The 18,051-nt window shown below is 37.2% G+C and overlaps 1 long non-coding RNA gene across 1 annotated transcript; it reads left to right on the plus strand.

Annotated features, from left to right (window-relative positions):
- Positions 1-1,624: 1,624 nt before the first annotated feature.
- Positions 1,625-13,743, plus strand: LOC149479094 (uncharacterized). Its single transcript, XR_016317360.1, has 2 exons — positions 1,625-1,856; positions 13,520-13,743. It is a non-coding gene; the product is annotated as an uncharacterized LOC149479094 (long non-coding RNA).
- Positions 13,744-18,051: the final 4,308 nt, after the last annotated feature.

The following is an 18,051-nucleotide window of genomic DNA, read 5'->3' on the forward strand; positions in this document are numbered from 1 at the left end:
GATTTTCTATGAATTAAGTACATGGAATCGTTTGTGATAAGGGAATTTTTCATTTTAAGGGATTTACTTATTATTTTATAAGCTTTGATTATCTTGAGATGTCTTGTCCACACTTATATCATAATAACCTTCTATCAATCGCAAAAATACATTTTGTTGAGTGGTTTCTTTGTTTGGATAGTTATAACTTACTCGTTGTTGGCGATAGTCGGCTAGACTCTAGAGATTTACGCAAATTTATCTTTTTTAATTACCTATTTACTTACGCAAAACATCTTATAATTTTTAAACAATAACTTCTACCAGAACTATTATTTAATTATGTAGTCTATATGGAGCATGGGTCCAAATAAATGATTTTAGGGCGGTTTTTATAAAAAGCCATATTTATCAAGGATCTATGCTATGTTTGGTGAATGGTGATAATAGAAAATTCTTTTCGAATATACAGTGCTCTGATTTGAACTAGAGACAGAATATTTATAGCTAGTTAATGTAAAAATTATTTATTTATTTTTTCTCTAAAACTTCTTATAGTTTTCAGGTCTATAGAATTCGTAATTTTTTTTAATACATCACAATTCACAACACAATGTTTGGTGGATCAGGTTGATTAGGTAAATTGAGTTCTATTCACTTTTATAAAAAAGTGATAAGCAAATACATACATTAAAGCAATTACATATATTAAATAGTATATAATAGTAGTTAAAATTATTCCTAGGTGAAGAAATATTCAAGTTTATTCGGATCCAAGATCAAACACGGTCTCAGGTGTTTCAGAAATACATAGTATTATTTCGTTCTACGTAAGTTCTCTACCTTTCATACTGACGACTCTTGCAAAGTTAACATAGGCAAAAATTTATTTATAAAGTTCTATTTTCTTTAATTTAATAACAGCGTAATATTGTTTGAAAATTTTTGACATTTGCGTTTAATAGAAAGTTTTAAATTAAAATTCGCCACAGGTAAAATTAGTTAAATGTCATCTGTCTCTTGCAAATGGCATAATACTTTACTTCAATATAGCTTGCTTCTTTGTAAGGACAAGTACAACATGATATTGTAAAGAACCGCTCTACATAAGCAGCAATGTAGTGAAAACCAAAAATTGAATTCATATTCCATGACTCACGCGCACATTTTGATTGAGACGTTGCCGCTCTGCTGCAACAGGTGACGTTTCGACGTTTAGGATGTTTACAAACGAAACGGAGCATGTCGACATACGAGTTCTACTAAATATTAAAGGGTATTTTTTTGTAGTAGAATTAGATCATAATAATTAATATTTTATCCCGTTTTTATGTAGACATTTTGAAATTGATTCTTTCATTACGAACATTATTTTTGATTAACTAAATTTATTCATGAAAAAAAATACAGAGTCCCATTCCGTATAAATATTTTTTAAGTTTCGACAATTAAAACAATAAAGACCTAAAGTTATTTAAAAGCTGAAAAATTGTCACGTCAATATTATCTAACAGAACAAATTAAAACGCCAGACAAAATAAACGAATTAATAAATCTACAAAGTCGTGTCTGACCTTCCTTAATGACGTTAGAGCCACCTGCTACATAATGCGATAAGCGACGTTGCCGCACCGCCAGCTGTCAGTGTCACGCGTCACAGGTAGACAAGTTAACTTACAACAACAATATTGCAATACAGTTGTCAGTTACTGCATAGTTTATTAATTAATATAACAGTTAAAGAAACTATGTTTATGTGAATCTGTGATAATTTATGTAATAATTTTATTAAGTAAGTTGTTTTTGTGCGTTTGTTTACGTTTTTTGTGAAAATGTTTATGTCATCTGAAGTTTTTGCGACGTTCGGAGTTTCTGCGGTGAGTTTAAAGTTTTTAATACAAAGTTTCATTAATAATAATTAAACTTTAAAATTGTTGTAAGTGTAAATTCATAAATGAATATAGAAATAAGACTTGATCGTATTAGGTATATGCTAGCTGTAGGTTTAAAAATACTAATCTCTCATTCAAGGTTAGTCCATCATTATAGTTAAAGCAATAGAATATTTTAACAAACACTTCACCCCGGATTCTCTCCTCTAAAACTATTTAAATTCTCTTCAGAATTTTAATAGTAGAGTCAACAGTCAACATACTAGAATGATTGTAATCCTTTGAATCGTTCTTGCCTTACGTAATTTACACGTTTTTTTTTCTGTCGCATACTATACTGTATACATACATATACATAGTAGACAATAATTATTATATTTTATAAGCAACTAGGTTTCCGCCCGCGGCTCGCCCGCGCAGTCAAAGAAAAACCCGCATATTTCACGTTCCCGTGTGATTGCGTCATTTTCCTGAGTTAAAACGGAGCCTATGTCCTTTCTCGGGTATCAAAATATAACCATACCAAACTTAATGAAAATTGGTTCAGTAGTTTAGGCGTGATTGAGTAACAGACAGTTGCGAGCGTGGTAATTAGTCTATAACAACGTTATTATCTTGTAGCAATTTCTTCTCTTAAAAGTTTTATTTATGTAGGGAAATATACAGATTATTAAGATACCTACCTAATTAAAAATAAATTTTCGAAATTGTAAAATACTAAACAGTTTTGCTTAAAAACGGAAACTCTACATTTTGCGTATAGGGCACGAACACAAACACAAACACAGTCTCAAACTCAAACTCAAACACGAACTCGAACACGAACACGAACACGAACACGAACACGAACACGAACACGAACACGAACACGAACACGAACACGAACACGAACACGAACACGAACACGAACACGAACACGAACACGAACACGAACACGAACACGAACAACGAACAACGAACAACGAACAACGAACAACGAACAACGAACAACGAACAACGAACAACGAACAACGAACAACGAACAACGAACAACGAACAACGAACACGAACACGAACACGAAAACGAACACGAACACGAACACGAACAACGAACAACGAACAACGAACAACGAACAACGAACAACGAACAGCGAACAGCGAACAGCGAACAGCGAACAGCGAACAGCGAACAGCGAACAGCGAACAGCGAACAGCGAACAGCGAACAGCGAACAGCGAACAGCGAACAGCGAACAGCGAACAGCGAACAGCGAACAGCGAACAGCGAACAGCGAACAGCGAACAGCGAACAGCGAACAGCGAACAGCGAACAGCGAACAGCGAACAGCGAACAGCGAACAGCGAACAGCGAACAGCGAACAGCGAACAGCGAACAGCGAACAGCGAACAGCGAACAGCGAACAGCGAACAGCGAACAGCGAACAGCGAACAGCGAACAGCGAACAGCGAACAGCGAACAGCGAACACGAATACGAACACGAACACGAACACGAACACGAACACGAACACGAACACGAACACGAACACGAACACGAACACGAACACGAACACAAACACAAACTCGAATTTTAATTCGAACACTAACAAAAACACAAACACAAACACGAACAACGAACATCAAACAACGAACAACGAACAACGAACAACGAACAACGAACAACGAACAACGAACAACGAACAACGAACAACGAACAACGAACAACGAACAACGAACAACGAAAAACGAACAAAGAACATCGAACATCGAACATCGAACAACGAACAACGAACAACGAACAACGAACAACGAACAACGAACAACGAACAACGAACAACGAACAACGAACAACGAACAACGAACAACGAACAACGAACAACGAACAACGAACAACGAACAACGAACAACGAACAACGAACAACGAACAACGAACAACGAACAACGAACAACGAACAACGAACAACGAACAACGAACAACGAACAACGAACAACGAACAACGAACAACGAACACGAACACGAACACGAACACGAACACGAACACGAACAACGAACATCGAACAAAGAACAACGAACAACGAACAACGAACAACGAACAACGAACAACGAACAACGAACAGCGAACAGCGAACAGCGAACAGCGAACAGCGAACAGCGAACAGCGAACAGCGAACAGCGAACAGCGAACAGCGAACAGCGAACAGCGAACAGCGAACAGCGAACAGCGAACAGCGAACAGCGAACAGCGAACAGCGAACAGCGAACAGCGAACAGCGAACAGCGAACAGCGAACAGCGAACAGCGAACAGCGAACAGCGAACAGCGAACAGCGAACAGCGAACAGCGAACAGCGAACAGCGAACAGCGAACAGCGAACAGCGAACAGCGAACAGCGAACAGCGAACAGCGAACAGCGAACAGCGAACAGCGAACAGCGAACAGCGAACAGCGAACAGCGAACAGCGAACAGCGAACAGCGAACAGCGAACAGCGAACAGCGAACAGCGAACAGCGAACAGCGAACAGCGAACAGCGAACAGCGAACAGCGAACAGCGAACAGCGAACAGCGAACAGCGAACAGCGAACACGAACACGAACACGAACACGAACACGAACACGAACACGAACACGAACACGAACACGAACACGAACACGAACACGAACACGAACACGAACACAAACACAAACTCGAATTTTAATTCGAACACTAACAAAAACACAAACACAAACACGAACAACGAACATCAAACAACGAACAACGAACAACGAACAACGAACAACGAACAACGAACAACGAACAACGAACAACGAACAACGAACAACGAACAACGAACAACGAAAAACGAACAAAGAACATCGAACATCGAACATCGAACAACGAACAACGAACAACGAACAACGAACAACGAACAACGAACAACGAACAACGAACAACGAACAACGAACAACGAACAACGAACAACGAACAACGAACAACGAACAACGAACAACGAACAACGAACAATGAACAACGAACAACGAACAACGAACAACGAACAACGAACAACGAACAACGAACAACGAACAACGAACAACGAACAACGAACAACGAACAACGAACAACGAACAACGAACAACGAACAACGAACAACGAACAACGAACAACGAACAACGAACAACGAACAACGAACACGAACACGAACACGAACACGAACACGAACACGAACAACGAACATCGAACAAAGAACAACGAACAACGAACAACGAACAACGAACAACGAACAACGAACAACGAACAACGAACAACGAACAACGAACAACGAACAACGAACAACGAACAACGAACAACGAACAACGAACAACGAACAACGAACAACGAACAACGAACAACGAACAACGAACAACGAACAACGAACAACGAACAACGAACAACGAACAACGAACAACGAACAACGAACAACGAACAACGAACACGAACACGAACACGAACACGAACACGAACACGAACAACGAACATCGAACAAAGAACAACGAACAACGAACAACGAACAACGAACAACGAACAACGAACAACGAACAACGAACAACGAACAACGAACAACGAACAACGAACAACGAACAACGAACAACGAACAACGAACAACGAACAACGAACAACGAACAACGAACAACGAACAACGAACAACGAACAACGAACAACGAACAACGAACAACGAACAACGAACAACGAACTACGAACTACGAACAACGAACAACGAACAACGAACAACGAACAACGAACAACGAACAACGAACAACGAACAACGTACAACGAACAACGAACAACGAACAACGAACAACGAACAACGAACAACGAACAACGAACAACGAACAACGAACAACGAACAACGAACAACGAACAACGAACAACGAACAACGAACAACGAACAACGAACAACGAACAACGAACAACGAACAACGAACAACGAACAACGAACAACGAACAACGAACAACGAACAACGAACAACGAACAACGAACAACGAACAACGAACAACGAACAACGAACAACGAACAACGAACAACGAACAACGAACAACGAACAACGAACAACGAACAACGAACAACGAACAACGAACAACGAACAACGAACAACGAACAACGAACAACGAACAACGAACAACGAACAACGAACAACGAACAACGAACAACGAACAACGAACAACGAACAACGAACAACGAACAACGAACAACGAACAACGAACAACGAACAACGAACAACGAACAACGAACAACGAACAACGAACAACGAACAACGAACACGAACACGAACACGAACACGAACACGAACACGAACAACGAACATCGAACAAAGAACAACGAACAACGAACAACGAACAACGAACAACGAACAACGAACACGAACACGAACACGAACAACGAACATCGAACAACGAACAACGAACAACGAACAACGAACAACGAACAACGAACAACGAACAACGAACAACGAACAACGAACAACGAACAACGAACAACGAACAACGAACAACGAACAACGAACAACGAACAACGAACAACGAACAACGAACAACGAACAACGAACAACGAACAACGAACAACGAACAACGAACAACGAACAACGAACAACGAACAACGAACAACGAACAACGAACAACGAACAACGAATAGGGCATGCAGAACCGAGTCCGGTTCCAAGTTTCTGAAACCCGGTTCCAAATCGAGCTCAGAACCGGGTAGAACCGGGTTACCCGGTTCTTTTATAATACCTCGGAAAAAAATACGAAATTAAACAAAAGTAACCGTAAAAGTACCTAATGGGCTTTTTATTTTACGCGGCTTGTGTCTTATTTTATTAAATTAATAAAGAAACAAAATTTCAATACTTCTCTTTATTCATCAGTCTTATAAAAGTACCTTGTTAATTGTTATCATTAATATCACATATAAACTTAAACCTTATTAATTAACTGCAAACTGTAAAGCAAAAAACCGGCAAAGTGCGAGTCGGACTCGCGCTCCGAGGGCTCCGAACAAACCTATTTTTTATAATGTTGTAACTTTAAAATTTATGTTTCTAGCAATTTTTCCTTTATCTGTGTTATAAGACGTTACTTTTACCTAATTTAAAGGTTCTGTGTTCATGAAAAGTACCCAGCTGTAGGTTTTGAGACCCATGCGAATGTCGAAATTCGCGAAATTTTTCAGCATTTACGACTGTATCTTTTGATGCGTTGGCTTGTGAGTTTGACTTCTTCACATAAAAGGGACCGAAGACTTGAGTATTCGATATAAATTTCAGCTTGATACCAAAAACAAAAACATTATTTGGTGAGAAAAAAAAATTGCAGATTTTCGGCGGTATGGCGACAATTTGGAATCGTCCGAAAAGTATGGCATGACGATTTTCGTAAATGGCTGCACGACGATGGTTACCTGTGCAAAAGTTATCCTGGTACAAATGGTTGAATTGTTTTTTTTAAATTAACGCATTCACGTCGGTATGCCGGGCTGTAAGTCACAACGGAAAAGTATGGCATGACACTACTGCCTACATCTTTTTTATGGGCTATCGGTAAATTCTAAAATTTTTGTGTTACAAATCGTTTGATTTTCGCTATTTATCCGACGAGTTCTACTAACGCCCACGCGACTAGTCTGCCGGTACCAGCGTTCTGACCATCATTTTTGTTTTTGTCATGGCATACTAAGACCCCTGTAGAACCGCCATTCTGTTACAAATGACCCGAAATTTTGTGTCAGTATCTCCCGGCCTATTAGACCACCAATCAGAGCCACGCTTGAGGCGTGGCACGAAAATTCGCGATGCACGTGAGTCTGACGTTGCCAGATACAATAAATTTGTTAAAATAATGCAGCAAAATATAAATAATACTTAATATTTTAATATTTTTGTGGAACCGGGAGAACCGGGTTTCATACTTTTCAGACCCGGTTCTCAAGATCATCAAAAAACCCGGGTTTACCCGGGTTTTTCGGAACCGGGTAAACCCGGGTGCATGCCCTAACAACGAACAACGAACAACGAACAACGAACAACGAACAACGAACAACGAACAACGAACAACGAACAACGAACAACGAACAACGAACAACGAACAACGAACAACGAACACGAACACGAACACGAACACGAACAACGAACATCGAACAAAGAACAACGAACAACGAACAACGAACAACGAACAACGAACAACGAACACGAACACGAACACGAACAACGAACAACGAACAACGAACAACGAACAACGAACAACGAACAACGAACAACGAACACGAACACGAACACGAACACGAACACGAACACGAACACGAACATCGAACATCGAACATCGAACATCGAACAACGAACAACGACCAACGAGCAACGAACAACGAACAACGAACAACGAACAACGAACAACGAACAACGAACAACGAACACGAACACGAACACGAACACGAACACGAACACGAACAACGAACATCGAACAACGAACAACGAACAACGAACAACGAACAACGAACAACGAACAACGAACAACGAACACGAACACGAACACGAACAACGAACATCGAACAAAGAACAACGAACAACGAACAACGAACAACGAACAACGAACAACGAACAACGAACAACGAACAACGAACAACGAACAACGAACAACGAACAACGAACAACGAACAACGAACAACGAACAACGAACAACGAACAACGAACAACGAACAACGAACAACGAACAACGAACAACGAACAACGAACAACGAACAACGAACAACGAACAACGAACAACGAACAACGAACAACGAACAACGAACAACGAACAACGAACAACGAACAACGAACAACGAACAACGAACAACGAACAACGAACAACGAACAACGAACAACGAACAACGAACAACGAACAACGAACAACGAACAACGAACAACGAACAACGAACAACGAACAACGAACAACGAACAACGAACAACGAACAACGAACAACGAACAACGAACAACGAACAACGAACAACGAACAACGAACAACGAACAACGAACAACGAACAACGAACAACGAACAACGAACAACGAACAACGAACACGAACACGAACACGAACACGAACACGAACACGAACACGAACACGAACACGAACACGAACATCGAACATCGAACATCGAACATCGAACAACGAACAACGAACACGAACACGAACACGAACACGAACACGAACACGAACACGAACAACGAACATCGAACAAAGAACAACGAACAACGAACAACGAACAACGAACAACGAACAACGAACACGAACACGAACACGAACACGAACACGAACAACGAACATCGAACAAAGAACAACGAACAACGAACAACGAACAACGAACAACGAACACGAACACGAACACGAACAACGAACATCGAACAAAGAACAACGAACAACGAACAACGAACAACGAACAACGAACACGAACACGAACACGAACACGAACACGAACACGAACACGAACACGAACATCGAACATCGAACATCGAACATCGAACAACGAACAACGAACACGAACACGAACACGAACACGAACACGAACACGAACACGAACACGAACAACGAACATCGAACATCGAACAACGAACAACGAACAACGAACAACGAACAACGAACAACGAACAACGAACACGAACACGAACACGAACAACGAACATCGAACAAAGAACAACGAACAACGAACAACGAACAACGAACAACGAACAACGAACAACGAACAACGAACAACGAACAACGAACAACGAACAACGAACAACGAACAACGAACAACGAACAACGAACAACGAACAACGAACAACGAACAACGAACAACGAACAACGAACTACGAACAACGAACAACGAACAACGAACAACGAACAACGAACACGAACACGAACAACGAACAACGAACAACGAACAACGAACAACGAACAACGAACAACGAACAACTAACAACGAACAACGAACAACGAACAACGAACAACGAACAACGAACAACGAACAACGAACAACGAACAACGAACAACGAACAACGAACAACGAACAACGAACACGAACACGAACACGAACAACGAACATCGAACAAAGAACAACGAACAACGAACAACGAACAACGAACAACGAACAACGAACACGAACACGAACACGAACACGAACACGAACACGAACACGAACACGAACATCGAACATCGAACATCGAACATCGAACAACGAACAACGAGCAACGAGCAACGAGCAACGACCAACGAGCAACGAACAACGAACAACGAACAACGAACAACGAACAACGAACAACGAACACGAACACGAACACGAACACGAACACGAACACGAACACGAACAACGAACATCGAACAACGAACAACGAACAACGAACAACGAACAACGAACAACGAACAACGAACAACGAACACGAACACGAACACGAACAACGAACATCGAACAAAGAACAACGAACAACGAACAACGAACAACGAACAACGAACAACGAACAACGAACAACGAACAACGAACAACGAACAACGAACAACGAACAACGAACAACGAACAACGAACAACGAACAACGAACAACGAACTACGAACAACGAACAACGAACAACGAACAACGAACAACGAACAACGAACAACGAACAACGAACAACGAACAACGAACAACGAACAACGAACAACGAACAACGAACAACGAACAACGAACAACGAACAACGAACACGAACACGAACAACGAACAACGAACAACGAACAACGAACAACGAACAACGAACAACGAACAACGAACAACGAACAACGAACAACGAACAACGAACAACGAACAACGAACAACGAACAACGAACAACGAACAACGAACAACGAACAACGAACAACGAACAACGAACAACGAACAACGAACAACGAACAACGAACAACGAACAACGAACAACGAACAACGAACAACGAACAACGAACAACGAACAACGAACAACGAACAACGAACACGAACACGAACACGAACACGAACAGGAACACGAACATCGAACATCGAACATCGAACAACGAACAACGAGCAACGAGCAACGAGCAACGAGCAACGACCAACGACCAACGAACAACGAACAACGAACAACGAACATGAACACGAACACGAACACGAACACGAACACGAACACGAACACGAACACGAACACGAACACGAACACAAACACAAACTCGAATTTTAATTCGAACACAAACACGAACAACGAACATCGAACCACGAACAACGAACAACGAACATCGAACATCGAACATCGAACATCGAACATTCAATAATTATTTTAAACCAGAAATTACAATACTTGTATGTAGGTATACCTACTAAATTATTTTTGAAACGATAAATTAAATTAAATTACAAAACACAAAATATGCAAAAATAAATTAAAATTATTATTATACGAGCGCTACGCTCGTATAATAATAATTTTCATCCTAAAACACCTTTTGCACGCCTCATAAGCGAAGCGTTGAGGTGGGTACTACTGTCACTTCGCGCAAAACATCTGATTTTTCAAACTTAAAATGTCTTTATGTATCATACATTGCACTTGTAAGATAATACATACACACACATATTAAGAAAAAACACTATTTTTAACGTTCATGATATTTTTGATGTCATTTTTGTTATTTAAACTAGTTAAAAAACAGTTTAAAAAAGTTCTGTCTTGGACGTCCGTGTGTCTGTATGTGCGGATCCTTTTTCTTGTTAACACGATAGCGACCGAAATACTTTACTAATCGAGTCTTTTTTTTTCTCTTACGCTTGAGTATGCTCAGGAATAGAACCCTTTCATTTTTAGGGTCTGTTTCGATGTGGTTTAATTGTTATTAAATAAACAAAAATAATAATTAATAAATATTTATAAAAAAAAATTATGAGGCGTGCACTTTTGTATTTTCCAAATTATTTTTGTTTTAGGATGAAAAAGAAAATAGTTTGACAGGCTAATAGTGCTTGACAAATTGGTGACGTCACGTATCGATAAAAATACAATAATTATAATATCTATCTTTTATGTATTTATTGTTTTAACATTTTGGTGACATATATTATTTCAGTTTAATTTGAACACGTGCTTGTAAATTAGTTAATTTCACTTAGTTAATAATTATAATATCTATCTTTTATGTATTTATTGTTTTAACATTTTGGTGAAATATATTATTTCAGTTTAATTTGAACACGTGCTTGTAAATTAGTTAATTTCAGCGATCATTTTAAAAATGCCACGTACTAATTGCGCAATATTCGGCTGCTTGAATTCAATTATACCACCAGATGATTTTGTTCAATATGTCGAAAATGGATAACATTTTCGTTGCTGCTTTAAGAGAGAACACATAAACTGTAAAGTGGCTGAATAAATTTACAACGAATTAAACATAAGTTACTAAAAACTGTTCATAAGATTGAGAATATTTTACACCTTAAAATTTAACAATAAATTCCGAATTAGTCGTAGTAGACGAAAGTATTTTTCAGTAAATAATTTGTAATTTTTTTTTTCGAATATAGGCATATTTATGTGATGGTTATTACTTATTTTAATATCTATACCTACATATAATAAAATCGTAGGAAAGTCAAAACTGTAGATTGAATATTTTTTTTAAAAGAATACTTACAATAGATACCGAAGCCAATAATATAAGGCTACAAACTGAAACAATCGATATTTATTTAACGTGAAGTCATTGACATCACTTTTCTATACTATGTATCTTTGTCATTCAAAATCTGTGGATGTGTCACCCGCTACTATCGATCCCCCTCAATACCCTCGTAAACACGCTTGATGGGGGGGGAGCCATTTCGAACATTTTGTATGAAGTTTCCTTAGAGCTAGCGCGCACGAGCAACTTTTTCTCCGCAATTATTGCACGCCTCATAAGCGAAGCGTTGAGGTGGGTACTACTGTCACTTCGCGCAAAACATCTGATTTTTCAAACTTAAAATGTCTTTATGTATCATACATTGCACTTGTAAGATAATACATACACACACATATTAAGAAAAAACACTATTTTTAACGTTCATGATATTTTTGATGTCATTTTTGTTATTTAAACTAGTTAAAAAACAGTTTAAAAAAGTTCTGTCTTGGACGTCCGTGTGTCTGTATGTGCGGATCCTTTTTCTTGTTAACACGATAGCGACCGAAATACTTTACTAATCGAGTCTTTTTTTTTCTCTTACGCTTGAGTATGCTCAGGAATAGAACCCTTTCATTTTTCAGGGTCTGATTCGATGTGGTTTAATTGTTATTAAATAAACAAAAATAATAATTAATAAATATTTATTAAAAAAAAATTATGAGGCGTGCACTTTTGGATTTTCCAAATTATTTTGTCTCTCCACCCATGGGCTAGTATGAAAGTGCGCGCACGTAGCGACGCAACTCCCCATACAATTGATGGGAGAGACAAAATAGTTGCGGAGACAAAGTTGCTCGTGCGCGCTAGCTCTTACTGTATGTATCTGTATTTTGTGGTAGAGATTGCTACTTTTCGTTAAAATTAATTGTTCCATTTCAACAGATCCATTTCATTTAGAAGGTATTAGTATGACAGAACCATTGACAAGCATAAAGTACCTACATTAATTATTTCGATTCATAGGCTCATTAGAGGCTCATTAAATGTAAATAAAAATGTATTTCTTTTACAGGTGCTGTCTTTCTCCGTCTCCATATTCATACTACTCATATACGCGTCAAAAAAGGGCATGCTTCATCCAAAGAAATTCGACCTTCTGATGCCTTCAGAAACTGTCACTCCTGTACCGTCAGCGCCAGAATTAGCGCCTTTGAAAAATTAACAATAAAAATGCATAATTATGTGGTTTTGAATATGTTAAAGAGATTTAATATTTCAAGTATAATTAAAATTAACTAATGATCTAATTCTATAAGATAGGAAAGCAAAATGTATTTTACATTGATTTTTTATGTAACACGGTGTAAATAGGAAAATAAAAGTAAGTACAATAATATACACGTGCATAATTTGTGAAAAAAAAAATCGATTTTAGACATGCAAAATACATAGGTCTATTCACGTACCTATAGATTCGAAATATGGTTATGAAATTTTTTATCAAAATGTTAAAAATCGCTTTTTTAAGACCTCTTAAATCATACATGTTTATTTAACATTAATTTAATTGAAATGAGAATAACTACTGTCGTGATACATTATTATTTATAGGCAAATATTATAGAGAATGTTTTCAAAAAATGTATTGCTTTTAATCACAAATCGCATTATCAAGAGAGTCAGTCTGTCTCTTTCTCTCACATGATTTTTTACGAGATGCCGATATAATTCTCCTTCTATCATTGAAAATTATTCTATGGTTACCCTTACTATAATACTTAGTTCATTTATCTATTAACTAATGTACTTAATTAGATTCAAGGAAATATATATACGTTTTTTCCACCAAATAATATTGTGTTTTAACATAGACAATGGTTTTAATCAATTAATTCTACTCCTCTTACTGTGGTCACAGCAAGATCATTTAACAAAAACTGCATTCAAAATTGTAATACATACTAGTAAAATTAATAACATATAAGCACTATATATTTTGTACGGCTATTATATTGAAGATAACACTATATTAGACGTGCAAGAAGCCAACCAACTGCGTATTAATATTGATAAAGAGATAATTTGAAAACCATTTTTTACGTGGGTGAATCCTATATAATCCTATAAACTTAATATATATATAATCCTAAACTCCAGAGTTGACCTTATCTAACTAAATTAGACGAACTATATAGCGGAATATATCTTTATGCAACAAAATAACGCACAAATACCTAGCATTTAAATTAGGAGGCTTAATATGGTGAAATTTTAGTAATCGATCACTATAATAAGTTCTTTTGAGTATGTAAAGAATGTCTAGAATGTTATTAAATGTATGCATTTCTTTATAATTAAGTTAAATTGAGCTTACATTACACACAAATTGAGATTAGACACGAAAAATACACCCATAGTTACGATCACACGTTCTCACGTCATGCTATAAACTATAAAGCGTCTATGTATGGATGCACACGATAAGAATACCCGCTTAAGGTGATGAATTAATTTTTCTAACATTTACGGCCCTTTTCAAACCTTCGTAATTTTTATATTATTAAAGTTGTCGTGATGAAAATTCTTGACAAGAAAGTTCAATAGTAACACAATACGTCTACCGTTTTAGAAACATGATTCCATGATATTTTCTCGATAGAAAAAAAATACAAAGTTCTCATTGTTATTTTTTTATAATCTCTGGCATCTTCAAAATAACAAACGTTAAGTTACGACTTTTTGGATATTAACTATAAAATATACAACCTATACGTCTACCGATTTAGAATTTTGAAATATGCGATGGTTTTGAAATAAACAAGAAATACTTGAAATTAGCGCGCGACCAGCCAATATAGCGAGAGCCGCCCTGTACCTTCCTAACCCGATCGCTGCACGAGTCATTCCCGCTACGGCCGTCACACGGGGAACTTGTGTCGCTCGCGCAATCGTAAAACAGGGTGACAACACGATAAGACAAAATGAGACAAATGGGGACAATAAAGAAAATAAGAAGAAGAAACATAAAGGTTGAAGAAAAAAGAATGCTTACAATTGGAACAAATTAATGAAGAAGTTGGTTTTATTTTAAATTTGATGATAATTGTATTATAGACGATGTTTGATATGTACCCCTGTTTTAAGTACATAACGAATGTGTAAGATTTTTTTCATTTATAGCATAGATAATCTTTTCAGAAATCCGGAATCCAGAAGGAAAATAAACCCACTGATTGTTCACAATGTGAACCCACTCCTTCGTAAGCACCTTTATTCAGTCAAAAATGTATGTTATCAACGTTCTACTGGTTTTATCGCATGATTCCATTTTTAGCAAAAAGCAACAAAGTGCAAAGAAATAAAAAATCATGGTGAACTTAGTGGAAGTATGGCGGACGTGATATGGAACAGGAGCTCATTGGAGTAGTATTATATTTAAAAAAAATACGAAAAAATTTCAAGAATTACATTTCTTAGTAGGTGGTAGATAAGTATGTTGTATAAAGAATTTGATGTTGATATTTATTTCATTTATACTTACTACACCTGTGCGGGAAATTGCTTAGTACTAAAACAGGTTTATATTCATATTTACATAGTAATGTGAGTTTTAATTTCGAAAAATTTTGTGTAAGTATATTAAATTGAGTTCCTGGGTGATCTGGAAACACAATTGGGCCCGGAAGATGGCGCTGCAGTCACTCCTCCTAATCACATGAACCGATTTGGATGAATATTTGTGTGCACATTTCATTGTTGTGGGATGATTGGTTGATTCGTTTTCACATTAGCTAATATTATGTATTTTTGTTGTAAACTTAATTTAATGTTTATAATACATTATTATTGGTATAAATAAGCCAGTGTTCGTCTCACATTGCTGTACCTGCCTACCTACCCTACCAGGGCCTAACTTTGTTCTGGCTATTTTATTTTGATTATTTGTAATGAATAATTACAATTATAATAGAGTGAAAAAAATAAATACATGCGTCAATATATTTTGTGTTTTTTTTTAAACAATTTTTCTATTTAAAAAAATACATTCCGACCGCGGCTTTGCCCGCTTGGAATTAGGTTATATCGTGAATCCTGTTTTATCCCACAGAAGTGTTCAGTTCGGATAAAAAGTATCCTATGTGTAAATCCAGGCAATTAGCTATATTTTATCAAAATTGGTAATGTAGTCTTGACGTGATTAAGTAACAACTAACAAAAAAATATACAAATTAACATCCAAAGTTTCGCATCAGTTTTACTGTATTAGTGATATCTTCCACTCTTGACTTTGACTGAGAAGAATTAGGGTTTATATTTTATAACTTCTTTCAGAAATAGTACCTTTCATTTCTGGGCATGATGTAATATCTACGTCAGCATCAAATTCTATCTAAATCAATTCAGTAGTCCGCGTTATTGATTACCATTTCATTTTTTCAGAGTAACAATATTTTTGTTATTTTAAAGATTATTTATAACCTGTATTATTTTGTAATAAAGTAAACATTACGAAATAATAATAATTATTAATAATGTCTAAGTAGTTGTTGGAAAGAAGATTATTTGTTTATAAGCAAGAAAATAAAACCAATAAATCAACAATTGAATAAATGTATAACAATATTATAACTGTATGACGACTCCATACATGTTTGTCCCGAGTCGGCCAGCGGCAGCGCGGCGAGTTTGCAAGAATGACTTCGCGCACACCCGCGTTCGCGATAGCGAGCTATTAGACTCCGCCCGCCAAGCAGTGGATTTTTTTTTGTGTATCGTCTTAACATTACATCACCAAAACAATACACCAAACTGCTCAATAACAAATTGTTCGCTCAAAGCTCGCCAATTGAATTCCTCGTCGAATCATTGGAACATCGAGGTTTGATCAAAGTAATTCAAGGCAGTGGGGGCAAAAGGGAATTGTTGTAATAAAATCAAGGGAACGAACGGAAAACGATCGCGAATCGAGTTGTGGACGGCCGCTTTTAGAGGAAATTAGGTAGACGTCACTGCTGCCTCCTAATGGAGACAAATTCGATTGACAATACAGTTACTTTTTAAAGGCTGAAAAGTTGATGGGTTCCGTAGCAAAGGGCACTTAGATGCCGTGGCTGTGCCGCTCCATTTCCGATAGCATTTTTTCTGCTTGCTCTCTTTTAGTATTCGAGATTTCTGAGTTATAAGTGACTTTATAGATACTGAAGGTTTGCTGTACTTTTTAGCTCTAATACTATCGAATAAGTTTTGGAGCTTAGCGATTTAGTGACTTCTAGTACATCTGTTTTAACGAATTTTGTAAAGAAATAGCTTTGCAATGCCACACATGCATTTTGGAAGAAGAAAGTAATTGTAGGCGATAATATAGCTATAAATGCTCTGAAATATGCAAAATTTTATTTATTTAAGTATGTAAGAAAGTTAGCTCTCTTGCGCATTTCTTTAAATCATACTAAAGGAGTCAGAATCAGAGTAAAAGCGATTTATTGAACTTTTGATTGAAATAACTGTTGAAAGTTCACATTCGCCTATGACCAACAGCTTTGTAGAACGAATATTCATCTTTTTTAGGGTTCCGTAGCCAAAATGGCAAAAACGGAACCCTTA

This window comes from Colias philodice, chromosome 21 (genome assembly GCF_061535455.1).
Source record: "Colias philodice isolate Cphi_HAF_F1 chromosome 21, ilColPhil1 Martin Lab GWU primary, whole genome shotgun sequence".
Lineage (NCBI taxonomy): Eukaryota > Metazoa > Arthropoda > Insecta > Lepidoptera > Pieridae > Colias > Colias philodice.